Source organism: Strix aluco, chromosome 4 (assembly GCF_031877795.1).
Source record: "Strix aluco isolate bStrAlu1 chromosome 4, bStrAlu1.hap1, whole genome shotgun sequence".
Classification (NCBI taxonomy): Eukaryota; Metazoa; Chordata; class Aves; order Strigiformes; family Strigidae; genus Strix; species Strix aluco.
Window position 1 is genome coordinate 121770546 of NC_133934.1, and position 24824 is coordinate 121795369.

The 24824-nt window shown below is 46.6% G+C and overlaps 1 protein-coding gene across 2 annotated transcripts in view; it reads left to right on the top strand.

Moving 5' to 3' along the window:
• The first annotated feature begins 20005 nt into the window (after positions 1 to 20005).
• Positions 20006 to 24824, top strand: part of INF2 (inverted formin 2) — a 44504-nt gene continuing 39685 nt past the window's right edge. Inside the window, exon 1 of one of the 2 annotated variants that reach the window (XM_074825274.1) lies at positions 20006 to 20111. The gene's annotated coding sequence lies outside the window, so the exon portion shown is untranslated. Of the gene's footprint in view, positions 20112 to 20582; positions 20601 to 24824 lie in introns of those variants that run through there. The other variant, XM_074825275.1, reaches the window with a different exon arrangement.

Below are 24824 nucleotides of genomic sequence, written 5' to 3' on the forward strand. Positions count from 1 at the left end.
AGCAGGTTTCTTGCTTCCCTGGGGAAAGCCTCAAGATCACTGGCCTTATCCCGGCACCATTCTTTGCTTATCCTTAGAGCTTCTTAAATCCTAATTGAAGCTGCAGACACTGCTGGTTGGATGAAGCCTAAGTTCCCGGCAAAAAAAAAAAAAAAAATGCAAATTGGGAAGAGGCTCTGTGGGCATCTGGAAGAAAGAAAAGAGATTAAAGACCTGAAATTCTGCAATCTCCATACATTTATGAGGTATTTCTGTTCGAGGAGAAGACATGGCAGAAAGCTGGGGAAATGTTATTACTGCAAGCAGGGAGAAGAATCTGAATTAATCACCCAAGAATTCATGGTGAGCTGTCACCATCACCTAAAGCAGCTCTGGGAGGTTTGGGGTGCCAAAGAAGCAAAGAGACAGGGAAGTCTACAAAGCAAGAACAGGATGAGCCTCCAGATTTTTTTTCTTTTCTCCCTTCAGCAAAATACAGTTTATTTACCCAGCTAATCCATATTTCTGAGTAGGAAAGTATCTCCCCAGGCAACTGAAAGCTTAGTTTTTCCCAAGCTGGGCATCCAAGCTAATGTTTTATTAGGAATCTAATCTAAAACCTGAGCATACACCTCATTGATGCCAATCAAGTTCTGGTAGAAAGGATAGAAACCTAAAAAGATATGCATATGTAAAATACTTCCTCACTGAAGTATATATTTGTTGCACTAAGGGTACACATGCACCTAAATGGGGGAGAGCACTACATTTCTGTGCCTGACTCACCAGCAGTACTGATGGTAAGCAGCGTATGCCAAGGTGCCAGAAGTTTGGAAGATGTGTGTGGGTAACGTAGGGAGGACTGATCCATTTTAGGTGGCTTTACTTCCTCTTTCTAAGTTCACAGGAGTGCAGAGCAAATCTGATTCATACCTATTTCAAGTCACTACCCATTGCCCCCAGTGCTGCCTGCACAGGAAGAACATTCAGTCTGAAGGTATCACTTCTCTAAAAACCATAAAAGAACACAGAACCAGATACATGATTAAAAAAAATATATATTTTAAAAATCCCCAACCCGAGGAACCAGAACCATGAAATACGAAGGTGGCACGTTGACACCAGTCTGACTCACAGCAAAGGCTGGCCAACAGACCCACTCACACAGGTCCCAGAGCAGAACCCAGCACACATCTACAGTCTTCTCCTTCATTCGCGTCAAGGGCATTTGCACTGTCAATGCCTAAGCACAAAAAAGTCTGAAGCTTGAGCTGCAAGAATTGAGGACCCTTTGGAAAAACCTGGAATATGCCTGTCTTCATTCTAGGAGGGAAACCTTCTTTTCCAAAGGCCCACATATTCAGCGCATATTCATTTAGTATTTCTGGATAAATGCAAAATGACACATGCAGTACACACAACTCCTGCTCTCATCCGCAGAAGGCACATCCCTTGCATTGATAGACATTGCCTGTTCCATAAGCCTCCCTTGAAAGGCTCCTATGAAGATTCCTCCACTGAAAACTTCGTCTTCTGCCAGCACAAACATTCTTCAGTGTAGCCTGATTTTTGTCCCTGCAGGGGATTTGGTCTGGTGAAACCAGCAACACAATGAAGTGCAGAAAATGTAGACACAGACAGAAGTGGTTGGACAAAGTACTGTAAAGGAGCACTGCTCTGGTCATTATAAGGAGTTTATATAGTCTTGCATGGTTGTGGTGAATTCACTGGCACCCAAAGCATGTGAGAAAAGGCAGAATAAGAGTTACAAGCCTTGTTTAAAAGGGACTGCAGTCTCAGTTGGGGATGCAGACACAGAACCTTGAAGACCACCTAAAGGAATGCAACATAGGCAGGCAAAGCTTATACAACGCTAATAAGTCAGCCCCTACAAGCCAGGCTAGCAAGGGTTGGAACAGCATAGCAGCATCTCCTTGGGATTCAAATTAAGCCACAAAGACATAGTCAGAGCAGGACAATGCAGTCTCCCATGGGGTTGTATCACAGGCAGGGTGGTCTGGGACAGAGCTGTGATCGCATGGCTCCACTATGCTGTTTCCCCGTAAAAGCAAAGAGCACATAGCAACTAGGAAATACAAGTCAATAATAAACCAGAAAATCAAATAGCTGTTCCATCTGGTGTGATCAGTGTCATTCACTCCCTGTGCACAATCCAAGTGCAAAGGATATAGATGGTAAAGAGCTGTTACAAGATATCCCCATTTTGAAACTGTCAGGTTATGATTTAAGAAGGGGAGAGGTCATGCTCACATGCTCTCCAGTACCCTGGGAAAGGGAGAGGGTTTGGAGGTGAGGGACACAGTTCTTTTTTTTTTTCTGAAGTGGTTTGAATGCTCAGCCCACTCAACCTGGGAAGCTTTGGGGTGCTGATACAGTCCAAAAATCTAAGCAAGCGCCTTGTGGTCTGAAATCAGCACTCTTACCCATTGTAAGAGCAGCCTGGGTAACTATCTAGACCTTCATTCAGCACTTTAACAGAGCTGATTTTAATGGAGCTGTGCCAATTCTGAGAGGCTCCACCCTTCCACCGAGCAAACACACTGCAAGCAAAACCTGAATGAGCCTCCATCTATGTGACAGATCAGGCACTTACTGTTTAATTATACAGATGAGTAACACCAATGAACGAGTGGGCTTTTTTCGAATTTGTTACAGGGAAATGAATGTGAATTAGGCTGTAAAACAAAACAACTGTGGTGTAAATAGTGTAATTGCTGTCTTCTCATCTGTGGCAATCAATGATCTGTAAGCCATTTTACATGGCTGCCCTCAGCCACTTCACCGTCTTGCAGTTTGGGGGCAATAAATAATGCTTTTGCAAATGAGAGAGATGAAGATGTACTCCAGTGTGGTACCCAGAGAGAGAGTTGCACTACATCAACGGGGACACCAGCGGTATGGAAAATGGTGTGGGCACTCACATGTTGACATAGAAGAGGGATGGACAAGTTGAGGCACACTTAGTATAGGCAGATCTTCATTTGACAACTCTACTCAGTAATGTCCCTGGAAGGGATGTTTACCAGATGTCACAATTTGTGCCAAACTGCCATATTTTAGAAGAAGGCTTAATCAGTTGCCCCTTATCATCAGCAAAACACTCCAACTCACAGGTATGTTAATGAGCCATGAGGTTGAACTTAAGCTGAGGCAGCATGTTTTACTGGCTCAGGGACCACAAGGGGACTTAGGTGATTTTCAGGATCTGGATGAATATTTTGGAAGTGGGGCTGTTTCTTGATGACAGAAAATCAGCTGAAGGTGCAATCCTGAAACCCCCCAAGTGCCATGTCTCTCCCTGCAGCACACAGTGTCCTGGCCCCAGCTTCCTCATGGAGCCCTATGCGTGCCCTAAATGGCAAATGGGGGGATTTAGACAGTGGTTTCATGACCCCTTTAGTCCAGCATTCATCCTGACCACTGTTACAAGGGCCATCTGCCTCTCCTTTGGTGTAGGCATTTGGGCAGCTTGCTGGTGAGTGGGGTTGGAGCTCCTGTCCCTCTGGGCATTACCCTGGTCTCCTCACAGCTGCACAGCCACATTGCTACAGACATCAGGGAAGACAGTCAAACCAAAACCCAGCCTGACCTGCAGAGAGCTGCCCCAGCAGACCAGAGGCAGAGAAAAGGAGTGCTTTTTTGGCTGTTGCCCGGGGTTAGGGACCTCACTTGGTCTTTTCTCAAAACATGGAGAAAAGAAATAGGGCTGTGGCTGGTGTGTCCTGTATTGCTCCAGGCTGACAGTGCTGACCCAGAGCAGCATCAAGGGTCCCAAAGGCCCAGGCTTTCCTCTTACTCAGTTGAATGTCTGAGCCTCTCCCTCTCCATGCAGATTAATTGTTCCATGCAACATAATTTTCATGAGAAAGATGACGCATGGTTCTAGCCAGGCAAAGGAGAAGGGGCTGTCACACTGTCAGCATCACAGGCAAGTATTCAGTCATTCTTGTTCAGGCCTAAGATACCTCGTCCTTCATCCCCATCCTCGGGGAAGGAAGAGCTTTCACCCAAGAGTGAGAGAGAGGGCTCAAACCCCGTCTCACCAACTCCCTAAGCATGGCCTTCTCCTGCAGCTCTGGCTCCAGGTGCCCTTCCCAAATGGCAGCTGAATCTTGTCAGGGTGGCTGTAGCTCCCAGCACAGCCCTGCATAAGAAATAAAACCACAGCTGCAAAAATGGGAAGTAGAAAGAAACTACTCTGTCTGTGGTCACTACAGCGCAGATGGGTATGAGAATGGGGAATGAGCACCTGCACGTCTCTGCCTGGAGGTTTCTGAGCCCAGAACTGGGTTTACCTGTGCTGAACAAGAGCCCTGAGTGCACTGTGCCAGCCTACATAGGCGCTGCAGTGACCTCACCTCCAGCTCAGCCCCCTACACACTGGATCCAGCCTCAGGAAAGGAATAACCCTGGACAGTTAGCACCCCTGAGACAGGCACCATGTGGTGTGAACCACTCAGCCACGGTCCCTTCCAGCAAAGCACCCAAGCCTGTGCATGAATAGTGTCCTTCAAAGTAAAGTTGCTCTGCCTTTGCCATCACTGGGTGCATGCACATGCACACACACACAGACACACACATACAAAGTACTGGTGGACTACTTGGATTCGCAGCATAAGTCAGTAGCTGAGGAAGGTTACTGATGCCCAGGTCTCTCCTTTAGTCTCTTTGCTCTGGCACAGCAATGTCCTGCGGGGTTTGACCATATGTGTTCCCTGCACACCTGGACACATTCACCACAGAGCAGGTCTCACCGCTTCAGTGCCCATTTACAGCATTACTGGCTCCTGCACCACAGCCACAATGAGAAGGAAGGAGCCTGGCAGTCAGTGACACCACTCTCCCTACAAGCCTGCTACTGGCCGTCCTCTCCCAATTTTAATGCTATTGATTTTCCTCCTGCCTGCCTCTCCTGCAGGCACAGCGCTGGGCGCTGTTCCCCAAACCCTGGGGCTGTCCCACGGTTCCCCTGGCTCCCCAGCTGCCTGCGGTACTTGTGGGGCTCTGCAGAGCAGCGAGACCTGGAAGCAGAGAGAACATGGCTGCCTGCTCACCTCCAACCCCATGTAAGAGCTAAATCAGCTGGCAAGGCATGTTTTCATCTTGTTCATCAAGGACAGCTAGAAGAAAGGCTTTTCCCCTCTACATCAGCGTGAATTCAGGAAGGGAGTTTACATCCAGTTACAGGCACAATAAGCACATGCGCTTGCATCTCGGGTGGTGTGCTGGTTAATTTTCTTCATAGTAGTTAGTATGGGCTAGGTTTTGGATTTCTGCTGAAAACAGTGTTGATAACACAGGAATGATTTAATTTTTCCTGAGCAGTGCTTACACAGAGTCAAGGCCTTTTCTGCTCCTCACACCACCCCACCAGTGAGTAGCCTGGGGGTGCACAAGAAGTTGGGAGGGGACACAGCCAGGACAGCTGACCCCAACTGACCAAAGAGATAGGCCATACCATATGATGTCATGCTCAGCATATAAAGCTGAGGGAAGAAGATGGAAGGGGAGGATGATCGGGGTGATGGCGTTTGTCTTCCCAAGTAACCATTACGCATGATGGAGCCCTGCGTTCCTGGAGATGGCTGAGCACCTTCCTGCCAATGGGAAGCAGTGAATGAGTTCTTTGTTTTGCTTTGCTTGCATGTGTGGCTTTTGCTTTACCTGTGAAACTGTCTTTATCTCAACCCATAAGTTTTCTCACTTTTACCCTTCCAATTCTCTTCACCATCCCACTGGGGGAGAGTGAGCAAGAGGCTGTGTGGTGCTTAGTTGATGGCTGGGATTAAGCCATGACAGGTAGAAATGATAGCCCAGCTCTTCCCACACTCACCTTTCCATCTGTGGCAAGAAATTCCCACCTGGCCTGTGACTAACTAGCATGGCTGGAGTTACTGCTGTTTTCAGATTGATCCTCAGAGGGGAATTTAGGGGAGTCTCTGCTGATTTCACTGACCCCATATCTGACCTGCACAGTGCAGAGGCTGAAGACATTGCTTAAGCTGTCCCTACTAAATGTGAGAAAAAAAATAGAAGAAATTGTGCAAGCGTCTTCTCAGGCCTCCTGATACCACAATTCATAGCTGTTTATTTTGTAACTGCCAGCAACCCTTTTGTATCTTCCTGGAAACAGCAGTCAGTCGTTTGTCCAAAGTGCATCACCCTCTGTGATCTTTACATCTGTGCCTGGTGCCTGGTTTGGCAGGTGTGGATGCCCCGACCACCCCAGGGCCAGTGATGGCTTGAGTGAAGTGATCACAGAGTCTGTGAGCAAGCCCCTTCCACATCCCACAATGAAATTGGCAGGGATCATAACCCAGAGCTTAACAGCCCAGCAGATCTCAAAGCACTTAACACACTCAAATAGGATGTCTCTGTTTAAAGGAAGGGTATGGGGACAAAAATACACATCTCCAAAGGCCTTCAGGCACCTAGGGGTCTTTGAAACCAGAGTCCCACCACCATCCACGTACAGAAGTATGGCCAGATGTTGACTCTCCTCGTTGTTTCCTTGTTGCCCCCATCATTTCCCCAGTGGCTGCACCACACTAATATCTACTACAGGAGGGAGTGTGATAGCACTTCTTCCGCACAAGGTGAAAACCTTGAAAACCATCTTAGGTTTCTCTGCTTTTGATCGCTATCAGCATCTTCCTGCACCCTCTCAGAGAGCACCACAGCTTGCTGGCAGTGCTCCCATTTCAAGAGCATCCTGTCATACCCGTATCTCTGGGTCACCAGAGTGTTGTGTAGTTGAGTGTTGCTTTGCATGAGTCCCCACTCCCAGAGGCTCTGTGATTCTCTGTTTTTAATCAGAGCCCAAATTTCCTCCCCCTTATACTGATTTGTGATTCTAAAAGTGGCCAAGATTCACAGCTTCCTTTTTGGCTTCTCGGGGGTGTAATCTCATCCTCAGTAGAGAAATCTAATAAACCTCATCAACCTCAGTGCAATGACACTGCCTTTACCCAGCTGTAACTCCAAACAGCAACAGGCCATTCATTTCATACCATGTTTCAGACACTTCAGCATACATCTTTGTTTCTGCTTCTTTTTTTTTTCATTCAACACAAATGAATCTCTTTTCCATCTCCTGTTCACACTAAAATGTGGGTTTCAGAAAAAAAAATTAAAAGAAACTTTTTTTGGCCTGAAGAACATGAAAAGGATTGAGGTTCACAATCCCATTTCTAAGCCAAAAACTGGAGATCTCCACAATTCCCCTGCCCCTGGCATGGCTGTGAAGCCTCCCACACTGCCTCCTGCTCCTCCCGGCAGTCCCGTGGGTTTTATCTGCCCCTCCCATTCCAAGTGCCTGACTCCTCCGGCATTTCTGCTCACCTCCCACGTTACAGGCGACCCAGACCTTTTCACACTGTCCTCATCTGCTCTCAGAGAAAAGGCAAGACTCTCCTTTCTCCTTCAGAAAGCACAGATTTCACCTCTGGTGCCAGGGCTTTGCAGATATCTGAGCGGTGGAACTCCAGGACACGCATAATGCTGCCTGGTTGAAAGCCCGTTGTCCCCACACTGGGTACCCAGAGCAGCTGGAGCACACAGAGCCCTGCTGAGCTCCTCTAATTGAAAAGCACTAGCCTTATCTCCCTTCTTCCTCCTCTGACCATCAGAAGATCCCTCAACAAACCTCCAAGACCCATCAAGGATACCAATTTAGAAATCACCCTTGTAAAGCAGAAGTGAGACAACATCCCAGAGATCTGCACCAGCCTTAATCTGAGGAAGCTGCTCACCCCACAGCCAAGCCACCAGATCACATGCTTCATCTGGCTTGTGCTCTGTGGACAGTGCCCTGCTGTGTCTTCACAACTCACTTGACCACTGCTAGATGATAAAAGCTGGCCAGTGTAGACAGGCACATTTGCACACTGCTGCATCGGTGTACAGTGGCTCTCCAAGGGTCCAAGGCAGCCCCCTTGCTGGGGGAAGGCTCCAGGCGTGTTGCTTGAGCAGCGGATCAGGCCATGCCCACAGAGAACTGGAAACCTGCCACCTGCAAAGGGCTTCTCTGCACTCAAACACATAGAGGTTTGTGCACAGAGCATCTTCGTAAACCTTCAGAACAAAATCCAGCACCTCACTAATAAGCTTTGTGTGGGTATTTCCAGCAGTGGCTACCTGGGAAATATCAGCTATTTCCAGCAAGAGGGCTGAAGGCACCTATTGCTGTCCTGCTTGTTATTAAGCTCTTTCAAAGCAAAGAGACTGGAGTAGTTGCATGTTCCTAATGGTCTTCATTTTGATGAAGTAACAGAAAATTGATCTTTCTTTCTCTCAGGCCCACAGGAAGCTGAGCTCAGTGCAGGAGCAGCTTTTGCTTCTTTACTTATGAGTAATGCAAGTTTGAACTCAGTTCTCAAAATACATGTCTCACCAGCTAGGAGCTGCTAGACTAGTTATTCTTAGCCCCTAAGTCACTGTGATAAGAAGCTAAATGAAAGTGATTCCCAACAAAAAACATATTGAAATGAAAATATTTATCATACTGCTTCTGGAAATGAGAAAAGGCTCTTCATTTTCAGGGCAAACAGCATGCTGTTTCTATAAGAAACCACTTCAAGGCTGATGTTTACTCGCCTGGACTTTCCAGAGTGAAAATGAGTGCAAGGTGTTTGTAAGGGACCCTGCCTCCATCCTCCCATCTGGGATCTCCTCTACACGTTTGATGGGGAATTCACAGACCAAGCGGAGCAGCTGCACCAGAAACATGGGATCCCAGCCCAGAGGAGCTACCATGGTACAATACTGCTCATGAACACGCTTCATCGGCAGGGAGGGAATGGAAAGAATAAATCAAATGAGTAAACCCCACGCTCAGCATGTGATTTGGACAAATCTGCTGTTCTGACTTGGTAGTGTCTTACACCGGCATAACTACCTCTAGTAGGGTGAGCTCAGTGGAGAAATGCCCTTTTCTGGCAGAGCTGTTGATGCGGCTAGGACATGTGAACTATCCATTCCCCATTCATTTACAGCTCCATTCATGGAGTTGGAAAATAGAGCTCAGCACCTACACACCTCCCCAGCTTTTGTCTTGCAAATTTGTCAGATAATGCCAAGCTGAAGCTTTTGGGCTCATCTTTTTAATAGCTGATGACAGATTTAAAGACCAGTATTCCTAAACCCTACACAGATTTCTCAATAAATAAAAGAACACTGAAGTGAGTATAACAAAAGATCTCTCTCCCTGCATGTCTCACACTGCTTACATCCTTAGAGCATCACAGCTACAGCAATACTTGGCTACATGAATATTCAGGGTGTCCATGGCAGCTTTCAGAAGCATTGTCAGAATCTGGTCTGACTTCCTACAGGATGGCCTTTGGGATTCAGGTCTTCCTTTGCTCTGGGCAAGAGTTACGGTTCTGCAGCCAAGAGCATCCAGCACTGCTGTGGTTTGTAGGATCTGCACTGTGCAATCATGAGCTGCGACATGGACTGCCAATCCTTAAGATTTGGCAGCCTGAAATAAGCCATCTTTAGTGGTTATTCCAGCCACACCAAGAAGACCTGTTGGGGAAAGAAGACCCATGTGCTGCCAGCCCACCTGTGATCCCTCAGCAGGTGTGACTCCTCTTAAACCTGTGTGAGACCCAAGCACAGAAAGGTGACACTGGAAATGCCATTCCAGCTTTCCGTCTAGGGCCAACTTCTGCTACTGGCAAGGCAAGGGGCAAAGCTTCCCCGACTCCTGCAGCTACGCTTCTCTCTCCTGTTTTCACCAGCTTCAGGTCCCCTCTGCTCCCTGTCTGCTGGACACTTAGGAGGCAGGGAGGACTTAAAATTTTAAAAAGATCAGGAGGGCCAGATCCACAGATCTGCACTGCATCTGCAATGAGTTTCTCTGGGCACACAAGCAACAGCAGTGCTTTGGCTTTGCAGCTGCTGACAAAAGCCCCCTGCAATGACCCATCCTTCATTCTGAGCCTGGCCTTGCGGTGAGAGGACTGATTTGTCCAGCCTGAAGCAATTCACTGCACAATGCCAAGGCCACAAACATGATTTTCACTCTTTATCAAAACAGTCAGGCGAAGGGCAAGGCATTAGAGTACGAATGAAATAAGCACGAGACAGCACAGACTTCTACGGGCAGGGAAACAAGAGCTAGACAGTGACTTGAAGGTTTGCCATCAAGTAAGGGGTAGGTATATCCTGCCCTACCCTAATATAACCAGTGTAAGCCTTATGACTCAGTTCACTGTGAATCACCACTCCCTTTCTGGTTTCCTCCTGCAACCAAAAGAAACGTTTACTGCTGGCCCACGGCAATGTTAAATAACAGCCTTTTTCATGCTGGCTTAGCTGCCTGGTCCCATAAACATGGGGTGCAGACGTGGCATATTCCCCACACATCCCACCTACCTGCAGCAGGGGACACGTCAGTCTGTACATGGCCGAGAACACAGGCAGGCAGGTCCCTTGAGCAGGCTCCAGGGCTAAATACGCTGCTTTCTGAGGTTAACACAAACCCCTGGGGCTCAGTGCAGCTGTTGTGCGGCAGGAAGCAGGGAAAGATTTATTATGAAAGCAGAAGTCCACACCAGTGAGATGCGGAAAGCTGTTGGTCCTCCTTACCCCATCCTACCGCTAACCCCAGCTCTAAGCCTCTGTCCCAGCTCGACCGTTCAGATCTTAATCAAATTCAACTCAAAATTAGTCTTTTCTTCAAGCAGTTTTCTGATGAGTAACCAAGTCACATCAGTGGCTGAGTCATAAGAAGCAAACCTTTGTGTGGCGAGAGCAAGCTATGGAAACTCCCTGTCACATCAGCTTTGTGACTGCTGTCTTCAGATGTTTCTGAAAAGGCAGCTTCTCTGTACCACAGTCTGCTCAAAACCTGTCAGTGGCAGGGGATAAATGTTTTGAAAATGTTAGCAAATGATTAAATGGTACCTTAACTGCAGAGGACAGAAGCAGATCTGCACATGGGGAGGCGGACGGGTTTGCCTTGTCCCATGGTTAAGTAAACCCATGGAGACACAGATCTGAGTGCTCTTGCAGACTCCGTTGCCATCTTCCTCCGTAACCTTGGAAAAGTCAGAGTTTCAAGGTCCAGCACCAATCTGAAGGCCAGTTTTTGAAAGAAGCTTGGCACGCAGTTTGCTGAGCTCTTTACAGATCAGGGGGAATACTGCAGGACCACACATGCCCCATGCACAGCATGGGGCCATATCGTGTCTTTGATAGCAGTGAACATTTAGGCAATAAGGACATGGCATGCTAATCCCAATACCTTCCTAATCCGTGTGCAGTTTACAGGCTTTCTGATCCACAGTTTCTATTGGATCTTTATGATTAATAGCTTCAATGGACTTTTTTTCCTTGAATTTCTTCAACCACTTTTTGAAGCCCTTTATTCTTCACCAGAACAGTGAGCTCTATGCTTTAATGCCAGACTGTGTAAAGAAGTACTTTCTTTTGTTCGTTTAAAAACTGTGTTACTGAAAAAATGACTTCATTTTATGACCCCAGGTTCCCATTTGGGGAAAAGAAGTGAATAATTTTGTTCCCTATTCACCTTCTCCGTTGCATTTAGGACATTGCGGCCTCAATCACAGACCTTTTCAATCACCTGTCTTCATAGTCAGTAAGAAGTCTTCTCATGAGAAGCAGTCCTATTCCTTTTGCCATTCCTGTTGCATTTCTCCACATCCTTTCTTCTTGTTTTCAGCTTTTTTTTTTTTTTTCAGCAAGGGAGTTAGAACTGCAGGCACTGCTCTGGGTATGCAGCATGCCAGCCGTGAGTGCAAAAGATTTCTAGAGTAGCTTGTTACGTTTTCTCTTTTGTACTCTTTTCCTGTTTGAATGACACCTAACATCTGATTTGCCATTTTCCCTCTGCTGAGCATTGAGTTGACATTTTCGGAGGGTTATACGTGATGAGTCTAAGCTGTTCCTTCTGAGTGGCAATAGCTAATTTTAGACCCCACCACTGTGCATGGTTAGGATTGCTTTGTTTTCCTTAAGTACTAGCATCTGCTATTCTACCATTCAGCCAATAACCATTATGAGATCCTTCTGTTAATCTTTACTGTCAGTTTTAATTTTTATTATTCTCAGTAAACTATATCATCAGGAATTGCTGTCACTTCCTTATTCACTCCTCCCAGATCACTTATGAATACACAGAAAAACAACCCAAAATAAATCACTATAGCAGTCTATCAGTCCATTCCTTCTCAGTTGTGAAGACTTTTTGCTTCATATGCTTTAACCAGTCATTAATCCATGCAACAGGCTTCCTTTAAAAGGTGGTTTGATTGTTCCTTTTATATTTACCCCTTTGACCACTAATTTAATCCTCTGTTATTCTTTTCTACCAATTTTCCAAGGACAATCTGATGTTTCCCATATAGTTTTCCTATACTTTTGTAGACCCTCATCCTAAGGGACCTGGCTGTTGAGTTCTCCATAAAATTGGCCCCTTCATCACCACTGTCTTCACAATATCACAATATCTGATGAATGCAAATAGTAAAAACTAAAAAAAAAAAGTCCAATTTATAGGAATGTCACAAAGCCTCAGCGTAAATGCTGATGTTAGTCAAGTGTTTATGTATTTAGAGGCAATGCCATGTACTGAGTCATACATGCCATCAGCTCTTCTGCTGGAACAGATCTCTGTGTTCTTGGCCTGAATAGTGAAACATACACAAAGATTTTGACGTTATTAGAAAATGTTTATGTGTTGTTATGCCATGTGATGTTATGCCATAGGAGATGAGTCATTCATGCCAAGCTCTGACAACTGCCACTGCAAAAACTCTTGCCTAATGCTAATCAATGAACTGAATGTGATTAAAATGTCCAAGTAAAAACTGTTTCACCCAGTAAAACAACTGATGATTTCACAAATCTCACTCTGGTTGCTTTGTTCTCCAGTTATAGACAGCTATATTAATAAAGGCCCAAACATTTACACTGCAAACACACTGTGTCTTAAGCCAGTGATTTTCTATGTTTCCAGTACAGCAACAAATATTCCTTGCATTATGAGTATAACCACAAAATGAACTGAGCAAGTATGTTACATCCTCACAGAACTTTGTGGATAACTTATAAAAACTGTCACTAATCTGCATACTACCGCTGCTTTCAGTGTTTGAGCAAGCGCCTCTATTCTATCGTTGGAGTATCTCAGGCATCCAAGGATAGGCTTTAGAAGTTATATCTGTCATCTTCCTCCTTTTACATGAGGAACAGAAGTGCAGTAAGTTAGTCTATATATCTACCATAGCATGAGCCTCAAGTTACCTGTAAGGCCCAAGTTCTTCTTGGGGTACTTGTTTGTTGGACATGAATTCAGCCAGGAAAAGGTCCTTCACAGAAACAGAAGTTACAGGGGTAAGAGACAGAAGTGATGAACCAGTTTATCATCAGTAAAGAATTCTTCTCTAAAATGGTGGCAAAATCTTTTGTGTCTTTGTTATTGGGCTTGAAATTGAGACCCCTTGGCCTCAGTGGCAAGATGGACTTAGTTTGGCCAGGAGAAGGCAGAGACACAAAATAAGCATTTCCTTGAAATGAAAATGGTAATGGGAAACAGGCTGACTATATCCACACAGTGGATCCAACCATGGGTCTATTTATTTACAGCCAAGCATGATGTATGCATGTACAATAGCCAAATTATCAAATATTCCAAGCTATTGTTGAGTACAGATTACGGGGTCAGCCTTTGTTCTGCTGCATGCACCAGCTTTGAAAGAGAGGCTTTGTAAAGGAAAATGGCCTGCTGTTTGTATCACTTTCCCTCCCCAGAATGAATTCTGCATTTCTCCCAAAGACACACACTAGGTCTAAGTCTCTCTCTCACAAAGGGGCTCTGTCTGGGTGCCTTCACTTAGAACACAGATTTTATTTATCAAAACTGTGCATGAAATTCAGTGACATGTTGATACTTAACATGCAGAACATGCTGCTTCTCGGCAAGCTAGGACAGTGGCAACAGTGATCTTAAAGGAGAAGGAACCATGCCTTGCCCTGCCATGGTACTTCCATCCTTTCACCAGCTCAGGCAACCTGGCTAAATCAGCCCTAGCTTAGCACTGAGCTGTCTCTGGAAACAAAAAAATCCCATGCCTTGCTCAAAACCAGAACAAAGACCTTCTGGGGAAGAAGTGAGACAGCCTTCTGCAGACATCATATCTTTTTAATTAGTCACTTAGCTAAGAGTTTTGCAGACATTGTTTCAAAGAATGAATAATGTACCATGCTCTGCAGATGGTGGAGGACTACCTTCACCTATGACGAGCAGGCTGGAAGAAAGCCTTAAAACATAAGATCAGATGTACTGGGCAACACCAGAGTCTCCATCCAACTAGCCCCACATTTAGTCTCTGTAAATGGCAAATCAGATGCCTCACTTGCTAGTCCTGTCTTAAATTCAGCATATAGTGATACCAGCCATAACACCTCCTCAGCCTCCAACATTTTACACCTTAGGGACTTCTAGAGCCAGAACTATTATTTTAATAGCCCTCAGTCTATTTTTCTTCCATGAATTGATCTTCAATGATTTTTAGTGTCCACAACATCCTGAAGCTGGGAGTTTCACAATTTATGTCACATTGTGGGAAGAATCATCTTGTTATTCTCCTTGAACTTTTCTTCTACTAGTTGTTTTGGAGGTTCAAATTCTTTTTCTGGAGAAGACACTAAATAGCTGTATTGTGTTTTGCTGGATCCAACCACAGTGCCCAAAAACTTGTAGGGCCCAAGCATTTGTAAAAATCCTTTCCCAGAAATCTAACATTATTTTTGCTATATCTGCACCTCCAGTATTCTGGGGAGGGCAAAGAGGTAGGAGTTGTGTCATTAATGTAGTAATTTGACTATAACTATTCCCCGTAACACACATCTTCAGCTGGTTGGTTTTTCTTCTTGTGGCTGTGGATGGGTCATCCAAAGGTTGATGGAGGGAGTTTCCATTACAAGAGACAGTCAAACCTATGCAGCCCATGAACTATCTCCTTCTGTCTCAAAGTGTATGAAACACACCAGGCATACAGGATGAGAAGGGAGAAAGGAAGTTACCAGCAGACCACAACCAAGGCATGAGATGTAGGCTGAGCCTGACGTGAGTATCTCAGGAACAAGGAGGGAACCAAAGGAGGGGTGACCTATCCAAAAGCACCTCACGTTGAGAGACTGGCTGTCCTTGATCACTACCCAAAATGGGAGGGCAAAACTGTATATCACAACCTTTCTTCATTCCTTTGGGCTACAGAAAGATGTTTAAGTAATAGGAAAGGAGAATTTAGGATCAAACCCCTTTGTGGTCACTGAAACTGAAGTCTGCTATTGCAGACAAACCCCACTTCAATCACTTTTTATAAAGCAGTGAAGCTCTCTTTTAACTCAGCCTAGGATTTTTGGCCTTTCATCTCCTGAGAGAGTTATCACTTTTGTGACCATTAAAAAACCTGTTCTCTTCTCCAGTGTAAATGTGTTCATTTCTCATTAACACCCATTTGTTCTTGTGCCAGTATAGTTCACATGCTTGAATAGCTGGGGGGATTTTGCTCCTGCATGACACTGACACCTTTCCTGAAATACTCAGAGATGATCACATCCCCTCTCAACCCTCATTTTGTTACGCTATATCAGCCAAAGTCTTTTAATCTTATGCTGTAAACCACCACTAGCATTCCCCTTCTCAGCATCTGTTCCACTTTAAATTCACCATTTTGGGAATTATTGAGAATTACACATAGCATTTCAAAGAACGCTCCTTGCTGAGTTATTAGCAGTGGGGACCTGAACTCCAGCAAGCCGGACATAAAAGCAGAAGGCTTTCCTGCCAGAGCTGGAAACATTTCCAAGCTCTGGCAGACTTAGAAATCTACGCCATCTGGATAAGAGATAGGGGCAGGGAGCCACACATTACCTGTACCCCCAGTTTGGCTCACAGACGTGTATCCCATCACTGAATGGGATACCTGGATGAATGTTCCTTCCTGAGTTTGTAACCAGTTCCTTATCCATGGCAAGTGCCAGCAAGCATGGCTTTGCTGTGTACCTGGAAGAGTACCAGGCAGACTGAGGAGTAAGAGATTTATAGGAAAGCCAGAGCACTGAATCAGTACAAAATTATGTCCCGTTAGTTCATTTTTTGAGTGTGCCTGAATACATCAGCGCCAGAACTACAGTGCCTTAAAAATCCATTACATGGGAAACACGGCCATTAATCCTAAATTGCAATCACGTGTATTAGGTACAAATTTGGGGGTGAGGGGATGGAGACTTTAGCCTCTTCTTTAACTGCAGTGGACGATTGCTCTGGAAGCTCTTAACCTCTTTGAAATCATGTTTGATAGCAATCATTGTTGCTGGGGAAATAAACATGATGGCACATGAAGAAAATACTGCTCTCAAATGGGAGTAGGCAAGAGGAGCAGATAAGCCCTTATGTAACAAAGGACTCTCTCGCTCTCCAAGTGTCATCTCTAACAAAACAAAATATGAGGCAGAGTGACTGAAAACACCTTAGAAAAATTGACTGTGCTTAGCTACATTATATAATAGGACATCAGCAAGTCTTTATCTAAATTATAGTCTGAGGCATTTCACCCATTCTGTGTCTCTAGGCTTCATAAGTTGGTTTTTTTTTTCTTCTTCCCTTTACAACTGAAAATGTGTGTCTAAATCCTCGTGTGTGTATGCACCATTAGTGACTTACAAACACTAGATTGCTCCCCAGTGTTCTTTCTTAATCTCCTGTGGTTCAGGGAACACTAAAACACAAAGATTATCGTGCATTTGATATTACAGATAATATCTTCATCTTTGAGGTTCTTAACTCTCCCGGGGCCCCTTCCCCAGGAAGATTCAACTGCTGCCACCGCTTTGCGACTCAAAACCAAAAAGCACTTTTCCTCTTACAGCGTTCTGACCTTCGCTGTAAGCATTGCAAAGGGTTGAAGCGAAGAAACAAAAGATCAGGAATCCTTCTGCACAGTACATGCTCTTAAGCTCCACCATTGCTGGCAACAAGTCCTGCTTTAATCCAAGCAAGGACAAACACCAGCTCTCGTCATCAGACCTTGGGACAACAATTCCCGCAGCTGTGCAGTAATGACATTCTCAGCATGGCAGATCTCTATCTAAAGCTCTGCTAATTGGTAGGAAGAGGAATGTCTGCACAAACATTCATGTCTCAGACATTCCTGAGCTCTACTGCAGCCCTGACTTCATGTCATAAGCCCCAAATAAATGATTCAGTCCTCCTGAGGGACAGGGCACAACCATAGGTAAAATATCAGAAACCTGACATGGATCCCAGGACAGCAAGAAAAAAGAGACCAGATGAGAAAGACTTTGATCCAAATATTTGGACTAGATAGTCATCATAGATCCCTTCCAACTGAAATATTCGATTCGATTAGATTAGATATTAGTATAGGTAGTAAGAACACAGAGCAATACAAGCTAAGAGTGATTTGGAAGTAGCCTGTTCCACTGAAAAAGTTGCTTTTTAAGCACAATCCAGCCAGGGCAACAATTCCCCTAAGCTTCAAAGCCCCATATTCCAGCTGCAGTGATGTTTCTTTCCATCCCTTTTACTGTGGGACTGAGCAACCAAGGACAAGCATAAAGGTGCTGTTGAACAAAAAATAGACTTGCCATCAGCAATTCTGCCTGAACCAAAGCGAAGAAGTGGCCAGCTGTGGATTACAAGAGAAAAAGTGGCTCATGGTGTAACCAAAGAAGCTAGTCCATGTGGTGAACTTCTATTTACACATTTCTGATCTAATTGGCAGTGACAGCACCAAACAGAAATGGCAATTCAGACAGACATTGAACAGCACCTTCAGTGATCACACCCCCTCCAGGCAGGCAGATGAAGAACCCAGAGAGAGTTCAGCCTGCTTTTCAAGGTTGCAAGGTTTAAAGGTGCAAAGCACACTGCAGATACAGGTCCAGAGAAGAAAATCAGCTCCTGCATCCCCTCAGCCACATCATGTGTGCTTCCAGCTCTGGACACACATGCACAATGTGGCTTTATCCCAACAAAGAAGCATTTGTGTGTTCACTGTTCACCCCCGCACTCATATCTACTTTGGTCAAAAGGATTTTGGTGAAAATGTGGGGCATTTACACAGAATTTCATTTTCTCTTCTCGTCTTGTCTTTGCTGAGCTTTGCTCCTCACTTCTACATGATGGTGAGAGCCTTTATAGCCCAGCAGTTATAATTTATCTTCCGTAAGTAACTTTTAGGGCTACGTGTACTGCCCCACTCATGTTCAGGTCAGAAAGCATGATTGACAAGTTTCAAGCATTAGGGTAAAGATGAGTAAAACAGTGACACGAAGAGGAAGAGGGAGAGCTGCAGGTAACATATCTCCCCAGCCTCCCTGCTACCCATGTTTGTATGGACATAGCTGATAAATGGGTTAAAGGATCCACTGGACAACTGCCCCAGCACACACAGTCACCATGTGGAAGAGAGGTCTCAAACCTGATGCTGAAAATACCCAAAATGGGCTTATGCATGAGGCAGCATGAGGGGAAGCCCCACAGGTCCTATCATGGCCAGGAGCAAGGTGTCTTGCCTGCCTTCTGCACGGCCAACCCTGCTCATGTGCCAGGGCTGCCCCAGGATGAAAAGGGAACAGACAAAGGCAAAGAAGAAGAAAAATGAACTCAAGTATAAAAGATTTGTTTTCCCTGTTCCTCTTCACACACCGAAGTAGCAAAAACTTGCAGAGAAGGGAAAAAGTCTAAACTAAAACAGCAGCAGCAGCAGCAAAAGACAATTACTATCTCCTAAATAACAAATAGCTCTTTCAAAATCAGGTTTATACCCTCAGAGAAAGATTCCAGGGGACACATCCGTTTTTCCTGCTGTGTAGATTTGTAAAACAAATTAGGTACCCACCTGAGTATTGCATAAGACACCAATTATAAACATTTATTTTGAGTAAAAGAAAAACTGATGAGCCATGCTGTACCATCCCTGAACGATGCAGGCTTCTTCCATTTCTCTCCTCTTCCACTAAAAACAGAGGAGTGTTTTATGAGCAAACAGTAAAACCTCAGGTCTCATTTTCCAATTTGAAGTCTCAGAGATGCTCAGCACTGTGTTCTTACCCTGTAACTATCCTCCAGTCTCCTGTAATCACACTCAATGGTCTAACCTCAGCTCTCACTGGCTTGCAGCAGCCCTTTGCAAAACATTTTAGCATGATTTTTATATCAGCTATCCCCGTCTCCCCCACCCGTGATTTTCTCTGCCAGTTTTTCTCTCTGGATGGTGAAGCTGAGTGGCTCTGCCTGAAACCAGAACCAAGTCTGGCCCCTAACACCTATAGAGGACAGCATTTCTGACCCACGAAGGGAAACAAACTTTTCCACCAAACTCTCCCCACTTGGCTGATATTTATCTTAACCCCGGTTTCAGTGCTCATCTATAGAGCTGACGTGTTTTACCAAAGGAACAGGCATCCCTCCCCTCCTTTCACAGATGTTGATGGTGAAGCACTTAAATTGCTGAGACCGAGGCGCAGGGTCCCTTGGGTCTCTGGCCGCCTGGGCAGCCTGTCCCCAGCGTCCGCGATTCCCCACTCCCTTCCCAGCCCCGGGCCGTGCGTTCAAGCCCCCGTGGCTGGGCGGAGAGGGATCCCACCGGGGCATGGAGCAGCTCGGGCTGTAAAACGCCTCTCGCCGGGGCAGGAGGCAGCGCTTGGCTCCAGGATGCCCACAGGCGACAGGAAGAAGGGGGCACCCTGGGGGACACCTCCCGGGGGGGCGGATCAGGACCCCTCGGTGCGGGGGGGGACGCAGCAGGTTGGCGCCGGGGAGGCTCTGCCCGGACCTCGGCCAGGGCGAGCCCGGGGGAGGGCAGCGGGGCCGCCGTCGGGGATACCCCCGGCTGGGCAGGACCTCCCTCCCGGCCGGGAGAAACTTCCTCGGCGGGGCCGGGCTGGACCCCCCGCCCCGCCGCCCCGCCCGCGCTCCGCCCCGGAACCGGGCGCGGCTCCCGCGGGCGGGCAGAGGCCGGCGGCTGCGGGCGCCGGCGGAGGGTCCCTGCCCGCCCCGCCGCAGGGTCCCTGCCCGCCGCGCCGCCCCCCGCCCGCAGGAGGCCGCCGCGGTAAGGCCGAGCCCCGCCGGGGGCGATCGCGGGAACGGGGGGGGGCGCCTCTCGGTGGGGAGAAGTTGGGCGGAATCCCCACCGCCACCTTCCTCCGCCCCTCCCGGGGTTGCAGCCCGGCTGGGCATCCCCCCCCGGCTCTCCCCCGGTCCCGGCCGGTGAGACGAGGCTGGTGGCGAGGGAGGAAAGACCGCGGCTGGCTCCGCGGGCTGCTCGGAGCGGCGGGGGGATTGCAGGTGCAGCGGGGGGGGGGGGGAGGCGTAGGTGGGACCTGGGCTGGGCTGCAGGTGTGACAGTGACCCCCGCTGCCGGTTGGAGCTACGTCGGATCGGCGGGAGCCGGCCCGGACTGCAGCTGGTGCAACAGTGCAGGGCAGAGGTGGGACGAGGGCCAGGCGGCGAGGGCATCCCTGGAACGGCCAGGTGGGAGCTGGCCCGGACGGCAGCTGCGAAGATGCCGCGTACGGGCTGGACGCGGCTCGGATCGCAGGTGCGGCGACGCGCGTGGAGGTGTGACCCGGTCCAGATTGCCAGCGCGACGGTGTGACGCGTAGGGGCGACGTGGTCCAGATGGCAGGTGTGACGGTGCGATGTGCAGGCAGACCGTGGTCCGGCTGTGCCTGGGTGTGACAGCGCATCTGCTAGCGTATAGCGTACGGCTGCTGCGTCTGCGCGCGGCGCTGGGCCGGTTTCAGGCTTTTATTTTGAAAGATGCTGTTATCCAGTGGTTTTTGGACGAGGTCTTCCAAGTTCTGCTTGGGTTTATTCACATACTTCTCTTGTGCCTCGTCCTCCCTTTTGCTCAATAGCTCTGCGATGATGAAGTGGCTTCTTGCAACATCAGCACCAGGAGCTGAATTCCAGAGCTTGGGGGTGGGGAAGGGGTGCTCGCGTACACTGATCTTAGAAGTACCCCCAGACGGTGTTCATGGTCCTTCCTCCCTGTACTAGATCAGCATTGTGAACTGTTGGTCGTTTTTCCCAGATTCCTAAGACTGAGGAATTTCTCTGAGTAAACATGCTGCAGGCTGCGAAACACGTCAGGCTGCAAGGAAACTTCTGGCCTAAGTCAGTTGAAAAGAAAAGTTGGAGTCAGCAGAGTTACAGTAAGGTTGCAATCGTCCTACTGAACTTGCTCAGAATTTGGGCTGTCTGGCTACTAATCTCATTTATCTTCGATCCACTTAAGCTTGTTTTTCCACTACGCACAGGGACAGTGGCTGCCAAAACTGGAGGGCGAGGGGGGATTGCAGGAACCTATGAGGATATGTGATTTTTTTTTTGTCCTGTTATAAGTTAATAATCCCATTCTAGGCTGTCATCCAAGATTTTTGCTTCAAAAATGCAAGCAGTGTACAAGACCCATTGTATAAAAGATAATCTAAATGTAGGACAGGAAGGGACCCGGCAGGTCAGCAAATCTAAACTCTGAATGATATTACGCCTTACTGCACACCACTGTAATTCATTTGTTCCCAGTCTCCCGGGAAGGGGAAGTTTCAGAACTTTGTTGAACTGATATTAGAATTTTTTTTTCCTAGTATACGCATGTCTCTTACTTTGTCCCAGTATATCCATGTCTCTTACTTTGTATGTGCATTATGATTGCTTAGTTCTCCCAGTCTGATGCTTTTCTCTCTTATCAGTATAGAAGTAGGAGTTGCATGCTTTTCTCTTCACTGTGCAATGCCAAACAAGCTAGAACTTGCTGTCTGCTTTCATGAAGCAGACTCCAGCTTCTGCTGATCCCCAGCAGTCCTGCACTGGGCTTCTCACTCTTTGACTTCCCCGTGGATGAGCAGAGCTTCAAGGCTCAGAGGTCCATCTGGTGCCTCTCGTTCTTTGACACCTCATCTAGAAATAAATACCTCACCTGGTAGGTACTGCAATTAACCTCCTCCTCAGGCTCCTCCTGTCCTGTAATGGGGGTGGGAAACTGGGATTTTCATCTCCAGGTGTCCATCTGACTTCTGTTTTCTGTTCTCAGCTCTGATCTTATTCCGGCCCTTTTATTAATCCCATTTTTATCACATATCCCCATGCTCTGTGTTGGTGCGGTGTTCTCCCAGCTTTCCCCTACTCACTCTGTTGTGAAGGGAGATGTTAAGTAGGATGGAGTCTCCCTCGCTTTCAGTAGTGACCCCTGCCAAACTCAGACTGACTCCTTCCATGAGACTGGCTGTCAGATCCTTTTAGGTCTGTGCCCTATTTATTACAAAATTTCGTCTTTTGTGTCTTAACTCCTGGTTTCACTGACCTGCGTAGCAAGTGGCTGCACTTCAGATGTGTTGGAAGCTGAACTCTACTCCTTTCTTGTGCGCTAGGTGTGCCGGATAGGTTTCCCAGAGCAACTGAGTAGAAAATTGTTCTTATCAAAGCAAAGTACGTTGCATTTTGTCCCTCCTTCCCCCCGTTTACTTCCATGTCTTCAATAATTATTTTTTTTTCTGCGACAATTATTCTGTTGATGAGGGATTCTTAATCCCACCATTGTACCATAACCAGTCATGAGTAGAAGATGGGTGTAATTCGGCAATGGGTAGCAACACAATGCCACAGATTAGGCAGCGAACAATGTTCATAGAGCTGAAACAGTTGGGGGAACTTCAGACAAACTCAGTGCTCGTATCTGAGCTCAGATTTAACTCCCAGTTGAATATCCTTGCTCTTAATATTTGCTATAAGGTCTATCAATAATGATTCAGAGGAAATACCACCCACTGAATCAACAAAGTCAACTCATAGGATCACACAGTGGCACTGAACTAATCCAGCTCTGCTCGATGCAAAATACCGCAGTTGATAGGTGCAAACAAACATATCACAAGGAGTTATCCCTGTTCCATTCGTTAACATTGTAATTGCTTTTTATCTAACTAGGTGAAAAATAGCCAAACATATTGCAGAAGCTAGATAGAGCCCTGTAGTGTGATACGCCCAGCGTTCAGTGCAGGAGGGAGGCTCGAGAATGCCTGTGTGCTTCTGACCTAATATATTATAATCCCTTTGGTATTATCCACCAAACTCAAGTTTATTCCAGTGTTTCTCAGCATTGCGTGTGCAGCAGTTTATCATACAGTGCTTGTAAGCGTTGTGCTGCAGAGGCTGCCTTCATCTCCCAGTGGCCAGAAAAAGCACTGAGAGTGCCTAGTGCCGCAACAGAGCGGGCAAACAATCTGTATTTTAATTATAAAGAGGGCTCTTGGGTCCCATGCTGTCAACCGAGATGCTAAGACCAAATTGGGAGAAGGGAAAAAGTTATGTCAGATTTTGAGCCTTGGCTTTCTCCTTCTAACAGAGGGCAGCATCGTGCTGGTAGGTCTGGTGTGGAGTTGTCATGGCATTCCAGTGGTTCCAGTTCTGCAAGCATGCTGTATGAAGTGGAGCAAAGCGCAAGACAGGAATGCTTCAAAAAAGGGTTTATGCTACGTTTGTGTGACTTCTCAGTGCCACTTAGATCCTTGTCAAGGGCAAGTATTGTCTAGTTCCTTTTTCCTAGGAAAAAATAACTAGTGAGCAACAGCCAAGCCTTATGATTGCTACTAGATTTCATCAATGGTAGACTAGAAGCTGATTTTGTGGAACTGAATGTGGAAAAAAATAGGAAGAGGGTGTGTGGGGTTCATGAGCCCCTGAGTCATAGCCTGACATCTACAAGAGTGGCTGCAGTTAAAAGTAAGCAGTTGTATGATGTGGCAAATGAACATTTGTTGCTGTTTTGTCAACCTAGCCTTTCACATCTGTGGAAAGCATCAGGAGAGGGTCTAACAGCATGATGGTTTTTCTGTTTGATGTAATGAACAGGAATTGTTCACAGATTCAGCTGTTTCTACTAGTTTGATACCTGAGCTGACATTTCAAAGTGCCGGGAATGCTGAAGCCACAGATCAATGAAAATCTGAAGCAAGCGTTTGCAAAAAGCTCTGTAGCATTGATGGTGTATTTCAAGGTGCTCTGAGAAACCTCCTGAGCTGATAAAGGAGACAGGACAAAGCCAGAAGGAGGAGTGAAAGCCAGTGGATGAAGTCCTCATCCCAGCATTGGAGTCACTCAGCCGATTCTCCAAAATGTTTAAATACCCTAAAAGTAACAGCTCACTTCAGAGGAGACATTGCTCCAGCACTACGTCCAGTAAAAAAAGTAAAGGCAAATGAAGAGCTGCCAAATTTTGTAGTTGGTAGGGCGCAATGTTGAACTTGGCATTGTTATAGTAGGTGTCACCAGGTGGTGCTATTTTGCATTGACTTTGCATTTGTTTTTCTTTCCATGACCATTATTTTGCCTTGGCTGAGATGTATATGGTATTAATTTGGGGGAATGTTTAAGGGCAGAGAGGGAATTTGCTCTTTGTGTTGCTGCTCCATTAGAGTCTGTTGTGCAGGTGTCCTTGGTCAATCCTTGGTGCTGGGAGAACTTTCCCAAAAGGGACATGAGAGAAATTCCAGTTGATAGGTTTCATAGCTGCTCACAGGATACTCACAGGTTCAGTAACACTGATTTCTCCCCAAATCTGACTTGCAAAGCCTTCTGTTGCCACTGCTGCTCCCAAGTTTTATGGTTAATGCCGATGCAGGACATCACTAATGGCAGCAGGCAACCTCGGGACTGCGTGGGTCTCCAGTTTTCCAGCTGGGAGAGCTGAGTCATGTTTTAATGAGCGAGGACAGGAGAGGAATTTGGAGATCACTCCAGGAAAGTGTGGGAAAGGAGGCAC